A 15611-nucleotide genomic window follows, 5' to 3' on the forward strand; every position below is an offset into this window, starting at 1 on the left:
TAAATGTTTATTGGATAAGTACTGTGAGGTTAAGTGAAGTCATTAATTTACATGTTTGTATTTAAAAAGGGTAAAAATCGCACCCAATTAGAGAGACCACAAAAATGGTAACAAACATTTTACCTGTATATATGATCTATACATTGACAGTATGAATAAAAATAGTATAAATCAAAGACAGATAGAAGGGACAGATTCAGATGAAAAGAACTCAAAAGAATGAATGTAGTTTGTGTTTAAGTAAAATTGATTTTGTTTGGAAACTTTTAGAATAAAATTTTATGGTTTTCTACATTAAGAATAAATTTGCACCATTAAAAAAAATAGTTATTCTTACAAAATATGAAAACTAAAGACATGTAAATTGTATAGAAACATGAATTCCAATCTGTATACAACAGATGCAAAATAACAGTAATGGAAAGAACCTTATATATCATTCAAATTTCAGAAACATTACCTGAAAACCAAAATAACTATAAGATTAATCACCGAATCAACCCGTATTTTAGTGAGAATGCACACATATCATAATTACTATTATCATGAAAAATACAACTGCATTAAGGTTAATCAAACTGAAATAAAATACAGTATTGCAAAATCTTTTATCAATTCCAAAGCAAATGTGAAACTATTTGTTCAAGCCCATGATTCTATAAAAAAATAATTGTGTTAATAACTAAATTTCAAGAAATAAAAACTAAAACATACCTCCAAATGCCCTATACTGTACAACAAAAATGGGAAGAACCTTCTCCATCAGGTTGGCAACAAAAGCAACAAAAAAATAAGAAATCATCATTTAGCACCCTTAAATAGAATACGTAAATCAACCTAAAGCAAAGAAAGAGCTATTACCACCATAGTTCGAGCAGTTGTGACATGTAATGAGAATGAAAATAAAATCTCAATCCAAACTATTATGAAAATCCAGAGCCAATTAATTGAGGTTGCTAAACTGAGTTTTGGCAAAAAATGGGAAATAGGGAAAGAAGATGCTTGCAAAAGTGAACAATTCTTGAGTTTTTATCCTAACTTTATATAGAGAAAGAGAATAATTAAATTTGAAAGAGATGTTGAGTGGTTTTATCTACGTTGGGAAAAACCAAAAAACATAGTGGGGTTTATGGACTAAAAAACGTGAGATTAGTGAGAGGAAATGTGAAGATTGACATCATGTGGTAGCTTAACTGTAGAAATATAAACAGTTAAGTAATTATCTAAAGTCAATAAACAATAAAAGTTGTTTAAAAGATATTTCAAATAAAAGCTGTTTTTCTTCAAAAAAAAATAAAAGCTGTTTAATTTTAAGATTAATATGTTACGGTCCTTTTATTAACGTTTACAAAATATATACAATAGTGTTAAATTCGTATTATTTTGTAAACGTTAAACCTATATTGGTGCTATTTTGTACGTGAGACCTAAATTGATGCTATATTGTAAACGTTAAGCTTAAATTGATATTATGTTGTAAACGTTAAGCCTATATTGGTGCTATTTTGAACGTTGAGCCTAAATTGGTACTTTCCCAAAAACCTTAAGCCTATTTTGGTACCTTATCCCATTAATTTTTAGAATAAAAGTTGTTTAGTTTATCTAAAATCTTTTAAACAGTATAATATCTAAAAGGTTGATATTACGTTATTAAAAGTTGTTTAACCAATTATGTTATATTAAAATTGATAAAATATATATTAAAAATAGATATATAATGGCAATTAGAAAACAATATAATCATTAATGAAAAAATATAATAAGATCCGAAACAAAATAAAGGAAGCAAACATGTTTAATGGATATTATATTAAAAGTTGTTTAAACATTATGTTTTTGGTTATTATGCATTCATAAACAAAGCAAATAAAATATATATTAAAAACTATTTCTAATTAATTAAAATACCAATTGAGGACAATGAACTTTAAATTAAACTTAACTGTTTCAAAAATAAAAATTATCCGATAACATAAATAATAAAGAAATTTCAAATTTTCAAAATGTAATATTGTTGAAATCAGCAAATAAATTAGAAATTTAAATGAATGAAGTTTAATCTTCTGACTTTAATCTTTTTGGAGCTCACTTTGGAGGTTGAAAATTCATCTTCAGCGCTACTGCTTTCATCCGATTCTTGAACATGCATCACTCGCTTCTTCTTACAACTCGTAGGAGTTATTGGATTGTCTACTTCTTGATTATCACCTACACCACCTATTGATTCCTGAATTTACAATAAAAATTTCTTTTAACATTTAAATTTTTTTAACAGTGAAAAAATTGAATTAAAAACAATTAAATTATTTACAAATGGTAAAAAAATAACAACATTATCTGATTATCTTCTTTTTTGGTTAATTCAGCAATTAACGTGGCATCATCCGATATATTAGCTATTGTCAAAGTTGAGCTTTCATGTTTTAAATTGTAGTTATTAATCCGAATCTTGAAAGCAAATTTCTTTTCTAGCAGCACGTTTAATGATTCTGGATATTCTTCATTTGAATTTTCCTGCACATTTTATCTTATTTCATATGTAAAAATATATGATCACAAATTTTTTAAATTAAAAAAAGATTATAAGATATGATTGACAAACCTCATCTTTGATTGCTTTGAGATCAGAAGCAGTTTTTCCAATTATTTTAAAAGCTTCACGATCAAACAAAACAAATGAAGCACTTGATGTTTCATCGATCACACGAACTTGGAGCTTATATCTAAAAATTATATATAGAAACTAATTTAAAAAATCTTTGTATAAATAATAAATTATTATAGTCAATCTAATGAATTAATATCTTATTAAAAGATAAAAATATACAAATAATAGTATACACTTATAATTAATAATTAATTTCTAATAATTATAAAACGAAAGTACCTCAAAACGGTAAAATTTTTGGATTCCTTACAATTCAAACAAATGTATTTGTTGTCCTTTAGATGGACTTTTTTCTTACATTTGCTACATGAAATGTAACACCAGTTGTATTTTGGTTCAATGGAAACAATAGTTCCTAAAAAATTAAAGAGACATTTAGGTTATTTTAATTATTTTAGATTAGAATTCAAGAACCCAATATAAAAAAGAAAAACAATATATTAAAATAAAGGTAAAGAATGACAATTTTTTTATAGGAAAAACCATTATAGGAATTGTTTCAAAAAAAACCCATTATAGGAATTATGTTTGTAGCTCTTTTGATTCTTGAAATTCTTCTAGTGTTTTTGGTAGACAATTGGAGAAATCATTGGAACAATTAGATTGAGTGCTAAGAGAATGCAAACTTACATGAGTTGATTCATGATCAGCCAAAACCAAACTTTCACATTATTTAGATAGAATTATTTATCTAAATATTTAAAAAGGTAATAAAAAAATATATTAACATATATAAATCATGATACCTTTCTTTGAATTCCACAATCTCAGCATATACTCATCGCCATGTAAAATTTGGGAAGTGAAAAAAGAATTTGAAAGTTGTGCATAACCTTAAAATTAAATTAAACATATTAAAAAAATCATAAATTTTGAACACGTAATTTAATTGTTAATATAGGTAATACAATTATAAATTTACCATTAAACTCTCCAATCTTTGCATATCGGAGAATGATTACGATTGGAGCATTATTCAAAGTAGCATCAGATGCTATGTCCATAATTTCATTTGCATAGTCATCAAAAAGCGTGCACGAAATTATATTTTTGCTACAAATTAAACGTGAAAATAGAATATATTAACAATAGAATATATTAAATCATAAAGATGATTTTCTAAACATGTAAATATTAACAAAATCAATAATTATAATAAATGTACATATTTAGGATTAAATCAGATATTAAGAAAATCATAATAATTTTAATAAATGTACAAAATACAGATAAAATTACAAATAAATTTAATTTACATTAATAAGTTTTTTTTTGTTAAGCAGATACCGACTTACTTTTGGTCACTCAGTTTAATTATCCGTCTTCTCGAATCTTTTCCATTCCTATTGATATAGTTGACCAGATGTCCGACATCTGATACTTCGCCTATTATATCTGTCAAGTAAAAAAATAATGTTACCAAATATAAATTAAGTTCAATATAATAATGTTACAAAATATAAATGAACTTTATGATTTATTTTTAAACTTGCTAACCAAGAAATTGGTGTCAACAGATTTTGCAAGAATGGCATCTATAGATACAATTGCAATTTTTTGCCTCTGAATTGATGGACAATCTATCTCCTTTACACATGTTTTTGACATAAATTTCAATAGATATCGGTGTTTTGATGCCCGATACTTTCCTCCATTTTTTGCCACAAAAAAAAAAAAAAACTCAAATGCATATGTTTTCCCCTCTTCCAGTTCATTTGAAAACTTCATGAGACAATTTTCTCGAACTTGGGCTTCAATAGTTGTTCCCTACAATTCATGTCCAAAAAAACGTTATTATTAATACTTCAAATTTTTAATTTCATTCATTCATTAAAAATAAAATCATAATAAAATAATTAGATGTAAAAACCACCTTTTCATCTAAGAAAACCATGCCAATGTTTTTATACGGATTATTCCATAATCGAATAATTCTTGCTTTAATTCTCCATTGCTCTTTTGTTGCATTAATGTCCGATATAAAATCGTATTTCCGAGACATCATTAACTTTCACAAATCAATAAAAAAAGTATTATTAATATATAAAAAAATAGAGTAAATAGTATATAGATTTAGCAAGGACAAAATAAAAGTTACAGATTAAGAGAGAATATATAGACGTAGAAACATTAGACAATTATTTTTCATGAAGAAAGTAATAATAATTAAATCAAAAATCAAAAGAACTTACAGTGATAGAGAGATGGAATACAAAGTTTATTTAAAACAATCAAGATGACTACTATTTATATTGAAGAACTATAATGAAGAAATAATTTTATTATTTAAAATTATGGATATTTATTAGAATCCGTATCTCTATGAAGTGGATTCTATTAAAATCAGTTTCTATCTACAATTAAAATTCAAAGTGGACTCTAAGTCCTATATTCGAACTATAATCATTAAAGAGTACAAACTGGACTCTTTATCTATCATATTTTCATCTTAATTTTAAATTATTTTTTTTTTTGGTAGGACAAGGAAAAAAAAAACAAACAAACAAAACGAAAGCCTAACCCGGAATCAGCCTAGGGTGGCTGACCCCAACCCTATCCTCAAGCAGAAGGGACAAAATAGAAGAAGGAGGAATAGAAAGGGTAGAAACACCTAACATCCCCCCATGCCCAGCCGCAGCCAAGCAATCCGCCACACGGTTTTGCTCCCTAAAAATATGGGAGAACCTAATAACCTCAAAAGCAGGACGAAGCCTCAAAATGGCTTTGATAAGGTTCTGGCAAGAGAGATAAGAAACTTGGGAAGCAGAAATCCTATTGATAGCCTCCAAATTGTCAGATTCCACCACCAGCTTCTTAATTCCCATGCGAATGGCAAGCTTAATACCTGACAGAATCCCCCAGAGCTCTGCAGAAAAGGCCGAGCCCAATCCCAAGTTATGGGTAAACCCAGCCAGCCAAGCTCCACCAGCATCCCGAAGAACTCCTCCAGCAGCAATTCTGCCATTGCTAAGGCAGGAGCCATCCGTATTCAACTTCACTACCCCTTCAATAGGCTTACTCCAACCAACCAAGTGGACCACCTTAGCCGGGGAGGGATTACCCAGGGGCTCCCCTTTAGAACTTTGCAAAATAACCGAAAGTTTTTTGGAAAAGAAGTTTAATAAATCAGGAATAAAGGTAGTTTTCTTAGCAAATAACTCATCATTCCTCCATTTCCAAATATGGTGACAGATAAGAGCAAAGAAAATGTCACCGTGCTCCATATTGGCCAATAACTTCCCCTTAGCGCCCTCAGAGAACCAGTCAATTGCAGAATGAGCCATGAAGGGAGGAAGGGTATGGGCAGGAAGAACCCCCTCCCAAATCTTCTGACTATTAGGGCAATCCCTCAGAGCATGGCAAAGTGTCTCCATATGACCCCTGCATCTACTACAGGTTCCTGATTCAGTCAAGTGCCTCCTCTGTCTATCCACATTGGTGAGCAGCCTGTCTTTAACTCCTAACCACAAAAAACTCCTAATTTGATAAGGGATTTTAAGGGCCCAAATAGTCTTCCAAATCTCCAAAGGAGGATACTCCCTACTAGAGGAAAAGGCTTCATAGGCCGATTTACAAGAATAGATGCCATTATTAGACAAAGCCCAACAATGTTTGTCTTTATCCTCCTCGAGGTTGCTGACCTTAACTCCTCTAATTTTCAGGAGGGTTTCCAGACTAAGGAAAGAGTCAAACTTAGACCAGATCCAATCACCCTCTGAATCCACCACATCAGCAACCTTCCAGTGACGGATATTACTAGGCGGAGGGGATCTACACACATCAATAAGGGGTTTGTCACCAATCCAGGTGTCCTCCCAGAAGCTAATGGATCTACCATTGCCCACCTCCAGCCCAATCCCCGTACAGAACTCAGCAAAAACTTCACTAAGCCCTTTCCAGAGGAAGGAGCAGCTGACAACCCTCTCCTTCGGACCACCGAAGATTTTGTCTTTCCGATATTTGCCGTACAGAAGACGGACCCAAAGAGAGGAAGGGAATTGCCACATCCTCCAAAGGAGCTTCATTAAGAGGACTTTATTATTATCCTTTGCATGCCTTATACCAAGCCCCCCCTGTTTTTAGGCTGGCAGGCCTCTTTCCAAGGAACCAGGTGGACCTTTTTTCCCTCACCTGACTCTCCCCACAAGAACCGCCGGTTAATCTTATCAAAGTCGTTAAGAATCGGCTCAGGAAGTTTACAGGCTTGCATGATGTGGTTAGGGGCTGCGCAGTTGACAGATTGGATAAGGGTAAGGCGACCAGCAAGGGAAAGAGAATTAGCTTTCCAGCTAGCGCACAAACCGTTAGTTTTATCCAAAATGTCTTTAAAAGAGGCTTTAGAGACCCTCTCACTATGAAGAGGAACCCCGAGATACTTACCCAAAGATTGGGTCAGGGGGATGCCAGAGACTTCACTAAGTCTTCTGCACAAGCCGTTATCCATGTTATTAGAACAAAGCATACAGGACTTTTGAATGTTAATCTTCTGGCCAGAGACTTCACAAAAGCACTTGAGGATATCCATCACAATCTTAATTTGCTCCACACTCCCCTCCACAAAAAGCATCACATCATCAGCAAAGAACAAATGAGTAATAGGAGGGCAATGTCTATTGATGGAGACAGGGTGGAGACTCCCCTTGTTAACTGCTTCTTGAATCAGGTGAGAGAGTCTTTCCATGGCAATGACAAACAGGAAAGGGCTCATAGGATCCCCTTGTCGAATACCCCTGGAGGGAGAGAACTCTTCAGACATGTCCCCATTAATCATAACCTGGAAAACAGGGGAGGAGATACACTTCTCAATCAAATTCCTCCAGCTCTCCGGGATACCAGCTTTGGCTAAACTATCCAGAAGAAAGTTCCAGTTAAGCCTATCGTAGGCTTTCTCCAGATCTAGTTTAAGAGCCACAATCCCTCTCTTCCCTTTCTTAATCTTCATAGAATGGACAACCTCCTGGGCAATCACAACGTTATCCATCATTTGTCTGCCAGGAACAAAGCTCCCTTGGTTCTGGCTGATAATGTCTGGCAGGATCATCCGGATCCGGTTCGCCACAATCTTGGTAATAGCTTTATACAAAACATTACAGAGGCTGATAGGTCTCATCTGAAGGAAGGAGGAGGGCTTATCAACCTTAGGAATCAGAACAAGGAGGGTTTTATTAACCAACCTAATATCATTAGAACCAGCAAAAATTCCTAACACAAAACTGTAAATCCCCTCTTTTACAGTATCCCAATGCTTATGAAAAAAACTAGCAGGGATGCCATCAATCCCAGGAGCCTTAGTGGAACCAATACTGGCAAAGGCCAAATCAATTTCCTTGAGATCAATTGGATGGAAAGCTTCCCTAATAGCATCCTCCCCTAACTGAGGAAAGGACGTCTCAGAGAAGGCACTCTCCAAGAACACCTCTTCTTCTCTGAACAGATCTTGGTAGAAGTCAAGAGCAAGGCGCCGAATGTCCTCCTCCTCAAAAACCCAACTACCATTAGTATCCTTGATAGCATCGATCCTATTCCTCTGTCTTCTAATGATAGTGGAGAGGTGGAAGAATCTGGTATTCCGGTCCCCGTCTTTAATCCAAGCCTTCCTTGATTTCTGGAACCAAAGAAGCTCTTCCTGTCTAAGCACAGCCTCCAACTCGTTTTGGAGAGATCTAAGTTGACCACTCAAGCTATGGTCGAAACGGGCCTCCAAGCAACGCTGAATGCCCTCCATTCTTCTTAAAAGCTTGTTTTTCCTTCTGATAATGTGGCCAAAGGTGTTTTTATTCCACCCAGCCACATTCCTCCTGAACTCCTCAGCAGCAAGAAGGACATCCGAGTGAGGTTGCCAATTATCTTTAACGAACTTCTTAAACTCAGGGTGAGAGTCCCAAGCCACGAGGTACCTAAAAGGTCTGTTACCTTTAAGACGATTCCCTTTAACCATCCTAATGAGGATGGGGCAATGGTCAGAGTGGCGAAAAGGGAGATTAAGCACACTAACCTCAGGAAACCTACAGATAGCCGCAACATTGGCGTACACCTTATCCAGCCGGACAAACACACTATTTCTTTTCCAAGTAAACTTATGACCGGCAGCTCCCAGGTCCGAAAGACCACAAAGATCCATGTTTTGCTTGTGATTCAGGCACCGGTTAACATAATGATTTCCCCCTCCTCTCTGATCGCTCAAAAGGGCAATGTCATTAAAGTCCCCAGCCACCAACCACGCCTCCACCATAATAGAGCTAACAGAATGAAGAATCTCCCACAGTCTTTTCCGATTAGATAAAACAGGATCGGCATAAACAAAGGTAACAAAGAAAGGTCTATTCCCAAGGAAGCAAACCTTACAATGGATGAATTGTCTGTCCAATGTAATAATATCAATCATGATTCGACCTGGCTTCCAAAAAAGCCAAATCCCCCCAGCCCGGCCAGTAGCCTCCGATCTGACACAATTCCAACTCTTAAACTTTCTAACCACCTCATCTGCTTTAGGACCACTGACTTTGGTTTCTAAAAGAACAAAGCAAGAGGGGCTAAATTGTCTAATGAGATCAATAACATGAATGCGGGTTGCCTTGCTCGCCGCACCTCTAACATTCCAAACAAAGAAATCCATCAGAAAGGAAAGCAACCGACACAAGCCCATACCCTAATTCAGGTACTTATTCGGGGCTCCGGAGAGCCTAGCAGAAGAACCAGAAGGCCCCCTTTTGTCCCAAGAATCAACCCTACTAGGGAACTTCCTAGATTTAGCTTTAGGTTTGGGTTTCTTCATATTCATCTTAATCACACCTATAGTATTACCAATAGGGACCTCCGTAGGAGGAGTCAGACTACTACCCTTTTTAAACAATCCCTTCCCTTTTGAAAGAAGAGACTGGCCTCCACTTTCATCCTCAGCATTGGGAACAAAGAGGGGATTAGAAGCCTTACCCAGACTAGAAGCAGGCTCAGCAGATTCCAGACCTGGCATACTTAAATCAATTCGCTCATCAGAAGGATCCGAGCCTTGTTCTTCCTCCATGGCCAGAGCACCAAACCTAGACCCCGAACCAGAAGCTGACACCACACCAATCTCACTCCCCTTTTTGGTATCCGGTGGCTTGACCTTGATCTCAGGAACAATCTGGAGAGCAGTCATCTTCTGACTGATATCTGGAGACTGACTGGAACTAGCATTAGCACGTGGCTTCCTTCTCCCATTCCTCCTGGCCAGCATCCAAGGGCCAAAACTCCTTTCTTCGCCCAGGTTCTTCTCAACGCTACCCATATTAGGTTGCACTAACTCTGCCCCCACCATCCTTTTCCTAGGGCACCCCTCAAAGGTATGGCCATAAATACCGCATTCATAGCATATATTGTGTATACCTCCATACTCAATATGAAAAACCTTATTCTGAACACAGAATTGAGATAGAAGAGGCTTAGCGAGGTCAATATCTATACAGACCTTGGCAAATTTGTCCCTAACTGCCCCAATAGTAGTCTTATCAACATGGTGCACCTTTCCAACCAGGCTAACGATCTTGTTCAAGAATCTCTCACTATAATATTCCAGCGGAAGGCCTGGGAATCTGACCCAAGTAAGGATCCGATTCACCGAGCAATCATGGGGATCGAAGTTAGGGACCCAAGGTCTCAGAGCCAACACATGATTGGAGATAATATAGGGACCCCCATTAACAACAGCATTAAAATCCTCCGCCTTTGTAAATTTGATGACATAATAATCATTCTCAAGATCTGTGATGGTCACTTTCCCAACCTTAGCCCATTGGGCTTGGATTCTCTGGGCAAAGTAATTAAAACTGATCCTTTTTCCCAGAACAGTGACAATTAGAGCCAGTTTCCACTATGACCTGAGAACACGCTTGTCCTCCGAGGAGAGACGAATTCTAGGACACAACGGGTTCTCTGGCTCTCCATCCTCCACATCAGAGTCGGAAAGGAAGTCATCAGAATTCTCCTCTAAAGTGTCTTCATCCATCAAGGGGTCCTCCTCAACCACCCCTAACACCTTATCCCTCCAGGAGGTGGATCCCCCATTCTTCAGAGGAGCTAGGGTTTGTTGGCCAACAGAACCCGAGATAGGAACTGTCGAGGAGAAATCTTTCTGAGCAGAATGCTCAGCAAGTAAAACCGCCAATGCGTGAATGTCCTGTGAGGATAGACTGGCCGGAGCCGTCGACATGGAAGGATCCGCCGGATGCAAACCAGACCCAGGCGCCACAGGACCCGGCGCCACAGGGCTCCACCGCACCGACGCCAACCCGCTGGGTATCCAGATCAGACCCAAGCTGCCGATCTGGCACACCCGCAACCAAAACCGGATCCCCGCCTGAAACTACCGGAACCCTAGCCCTAACCCGCTCAGCCTCTCCCTCGACGCCGCCCCCAATGCCCAAACCCTCACCGAACCAGCTCCCGTCCACCGGCCGAGACCGATCAGTCGATCGATCCCGCCTCCTCTCTCCACTCCGACGGCGGTAGCGGGCAAGCCCAACCGCCACCCCGTCGCTGCCCTCAACCCCCAGCCTAGGATCGGCAGAAACCATCTGCCCCGCCGTCCGAACACCATCCTCACCAGCCGACTCCCCCGCCGCACATCCCTTCCCTGCCGCCAGACCACTCGCTCGTTCCCGTTCTCTCCCTTTCGCCATCCCTTGATTTGCACTCTTACCACCTACACAGGCCGAACCTTAATTTCTACATATTTTTTTATATTTTTAAATTAAAAATTATGATAATAACAAATAGTATAAAACAGTAGTACAAACTGAACCCTTTATTCTTTAAGATTCTATTGTAATTTTAAATTAAAAATCAAAGATATTATATCTTCAAAAATAAATATTATATCATTAAATCTTATATAACAATAAAAATTAAATATCATAGATATTATATATTAAAAAATAAATATTATATTAATAAACATCTATATATATATATATATATATACTAAATATTATTATATTATGATTTTTCCTCTAACACTTTTCTCTCTTCTTCCGACTGTAGTTCACCATAAAAAACAAAAAGAGTTAGAATAATATATATCCCATCTTTCAATTCTCATGATTTGGGATTTCTACACTTAAATTGAACTTCACCCAACAAATTTAGCAAAGCATAAAAGATAACGAAGGAAATCATCATAAACAACTATACAATAATAAAAAAATGCTAACATGCACCAAGATATTCAGAGGCCATCAGTAAAACTGCACTTTTAGTTCGAAGGATGAATTATGAGTAAAAGGTATGCCAGACTAAAATTTGTGTTATATCCAGAATTATTATCATTTCCTTGGGCAGCAGTCTAAGGAACTTTAAGAAAATAAATTCAGATCACAATGACCTCTATTTCCCAATACAGATGATAAAAAAAAGTAAGGGACTTATACAGTACTTGCCTTGAATTTGGCCTCCATAGCATCATCTTCCTCTTTCTAGAGGCTCTTTTCTTGGAGTCTTTAACATTTAGAATTGCTCGTTCCAGTTGAGAAGTAGTATTGCTAGCTCCGGACTGAGAGTACCACTTTGAACCATCTCATCCAAAGTCTCTGTCAGACACATGACAATTGTAGATCTTCTATACAACTCAAATGTTGCCATTTTCCAAAACTGCAAACAAACAAAGAGAACATATCAAAACCATTAACACCAAAAGAGTACGCAAGGAAGAAGAGTTAGAGAGGAGCAACAGGAAAGGAGACTCATTATGTAAAGAATATCTGCAAACATCAGGTAAAGAAAGATTATTTATGAAAAAATGTAAGAATGGAAAGTGAAATTAGAGAGCCTAATCCAAGTTATGAACCCAATCCAACCAAATCAATTAGTTTGGAAATTCAAGTTATGAACCCAATCCAACCAAATCAATTATGAAGGACATTGAAACTAAACAAATTATGAAAATCAAATTAAAAGAAAGATCATCATTTCATTTCAAATGTAATATGAGAAGCGATGAAGATGATATTCAAAGTCATGAACGGGATTCAAGCAATGAAGATGATATTCAAAAAATTCTCTCTTCTCAAAGTGCTACTGCTAAAACTAAACGTAATCATACTACTTTATTTTCTTTGAATTTTGTAATTTAATAACATAAGAGCCTCTTAATCTTTGAGCATTTTGATAGTATGTAACTTTCTATTACAGAGCATGAAAAAATTTTAAATTTGAAAAATAAAAATAGCAAAAACATCAACCACTTGCCACAAAAAGTAAGATCCTAAGCAAAGTAAGGAGCAGATTTTCCTTAATTGATGTTGAGTAGTTTAAATCAGATATGAACCAAAAGAAGAGGGCCAAAAAGTAGATAGAAGTTGAAGAAACTGAAATTTTTACCCCAAAAATTGTTTTACTGTTTGAAGCACTGTTTTATCCAGATCAAGTGCTGATGCCTTCAAGAACCATAGATCATACTCAGCATAGCAGTTAAATGTAAAAGAACTACAATGAACCAAAAGAGAAAGTGACAGGAGAATAAGATTAAATTAGATGGCATTTAATTGATAAAAGTAGCATACCTGGTTTTGCTCAAAATAGTTGGGTAACACATTATGCTCCCCAAGTACAATTTCACCTGCACTTGGCATCTCTAATCCAATGATAAGTTTCAGTAAAGTACTCTTTCCACATCCATTTGGGCCAATAATGGCGATCTTTTCACCTTTTTCTATTGTAAGATTTGACTTATTAAACAACACCTGCCACACAAAGCATTCAATGAGTAGAAAATCATTTGAAAGCAGATAACTCAACAATAAGCAGCCTCTCCTGTGATGTACAGTACCTTATCTTCATAACTGAATTCCAAATTCTTATGAAGATAACTCAACAATAAGCAGCCTCAACAATAAGCAGCCTCTCCTGTTTGAAGTCATTAATTTACATGTTTGTATTTAAAAAGGTACAAATCGCACCCAATTAGAGAGACCACAAAAATGGTAACAAATATTTTGCCTGTATATATGATCTATACATTGACAGTATGGATAAAAATAGTATAAATCAAAGACAGGTAGAAGGGACAGATTCAGATGAAAAGAACTCAAAAGAATGAATGTAGTTTGTGTTTAAGTAAAATTGATTTTGTTTGGAAACTTTTAGAATAAATTAAATTTTATGGTTTTCTACATTAAGAATAAATTTGCACCATTAAAAAAAATAGTATGGTTTCTCTATTTGATCCTCTTCCAGAAGTTTCTCCAGTTTCTGTTATTAGCAACATTTCAAAAAGAAAAAAAGGAAAGGTTTAGTAACCAATTGAAGCGGAAAAAAAATAAAGAGAAGATGCCAAACCATGGCTACATCATAAAATTTCAACTGATAAAGTTACAAAATTCATACTTCTGCAAATGATTTAACTTAGACAAAGATAACAATAACACCTAATTGCAAAGATCGCCAGGGAAAAAAGTATTTCCCTCAGAAAAATTGACCCTACATCCATACTTTAGACAGCTTATGTTAGTAGATGTCAAAGGAGATGGAGATTCAGCCTCAATAAATCAATAAATCCCACATTCACATCCACTACTGGAGCCTCATCATATTTTATCCTCTGGACTTGTCTTTAAATTCCTGAAAATTGTGATTTTTGAAGGCAATATGACATTAAGCTTTTCAAGGGTTAAAAAGGGACCAGTTGCAGATGGCATCAACCGTATTGACAATATAAACATCAGCAAAGAAGGTCTTAAAATACGACACATCAGCAATATTTTCTACAGATTTAGTATATATATAGATAGATAGATAATATTGCAGATTAAATAAAATTTGAAGAGTCGCAGAATACAATTAGTTTGGAAATTCAAGTTATGAACCCAATCCAGCCAAATCAATTATGAAGGACATTAAAACTAAACAAATTATGAAAATCAAATTAAAAGAAAGATCATCATTTCATTTCAAATGGTTACTTTCTTAATAATGCCATGACTGTCATAAGAGTGAGACCGAATTTTACCAAATCGGTTCTTCTGTTAATATTAGAAGCGTTGCCCAGATACTAATTTGGCCAAATCACCTCCAACAATTCCACTGAACCCAAAATTCCTATGGAAACAGATTGCAATAGATTAGGGAAACGAGAAAGATAGAGCAAAAAGAGGAATGGAGAAGAAATTAGCAGAAATTCTTACCAAATCGAAAAAAGTGAGACCGAGTTTTACCAAATCGGTTCTTCTGTTCTTCCTATCTCCATTTTTACCAAATCGAAAAGAGTGAAACCGAGTTTTCCCAAATCGGTTCTTCTGTTCTTCCTATCTCCATTTTTACCAAATCGAAAAGAGTGAAACCGAGTTTTCCCAAATCTGTTCTTCTGTTCTCCATTTCTTCATTTTTAGCTTTATGAATTCATCACCTGGAAACAGATTGCAATAGATTAGGGAACGGGAAAAGACAGAGCAAAAAGAGGAATGGAGAAGAAATTAGCAGAAATTTTTACCAAATCGAAAAGAGTGAGACCGAGTTTTTCCAAATCGGTTATTCTGTTCTTCCTATCTCCATTTTTACCAAGAGAAGGTATAAAGCTGTCAAGAAACCGTGTTAAAATAATTACCGAGTTTTCCCAAATCGGTTCTTCTGTTCTTCCTATCTCCATTTCTTACCGAGTTTTCCCAAATCGAGTCACCTGGAAACAGATTGCAAAACACCGATTGAGAGAAGGTATGCTTTAGGAAAATGACACGTCAGCAAAGATAGTCTTAAAATACGGCACATCAGCAATATTATTTACAGATTTAGTATATATATAGATAGATAGATAGATTGTTCGCTGCTTACCCTTTCTCGCTAACCAATCATTAATAAAAAAAATAAAAATAAAATAGTTAAAAATTACATATGCTAATGTTGCAAAAACAATTATCTCAATATCTCATTATTAATGTACATTTTTAGGATTTTAAGCATTAAAATTTATTTT

General features: G+C 35.7%; 1 long non-coding RNA gene across 2 annotated transcripts; it reads right to left on the bottom strand.

Moving 5' to 3' along the window:
* Window positions 1-13024: 13024 nt before the first annotated feature.
* On the bottom strand, window positions 13025-15380 carry LOC136202194 (uncharacterized). Of its 2 annotated transcripts, XR_010674352.1 has the most exons (6): window positions 15132-15380; window positions 14827-15047; window positions 14652-14740; window positions 13473-13549; window positions 13207-13386; window positions 13025-13080 (listed from the first exon to the last, which is right to left on the bottom strand). It is a non-coding gene; the product is annotated as an uncharacterized lncRNA (long non-coding RNA). The 2 variants fall into 2 exon arrangements; XR_010674353.1 differs by having other exon boundaries at window positions 13036-13129; window positions 13473-14740.
* Window positions 15381-15611: the final 231 nt, after the last annotated feature.

The sequence above is a fragment of the Euphorbia lathyris genome, chromosome 1, assembly GCF_963576675.1.
Source record: "Euphorbia lathyris chromosome 1, ddEupLath1.1, whole genome shotgun sequence".
Lineage (NCBI taxonomy): Eukaryota > Viridiplantae > Streptophyta > Magnoliopsida > Malpighiales > Euphorbiaceae > Euphorbia > Euphorbia lathyris.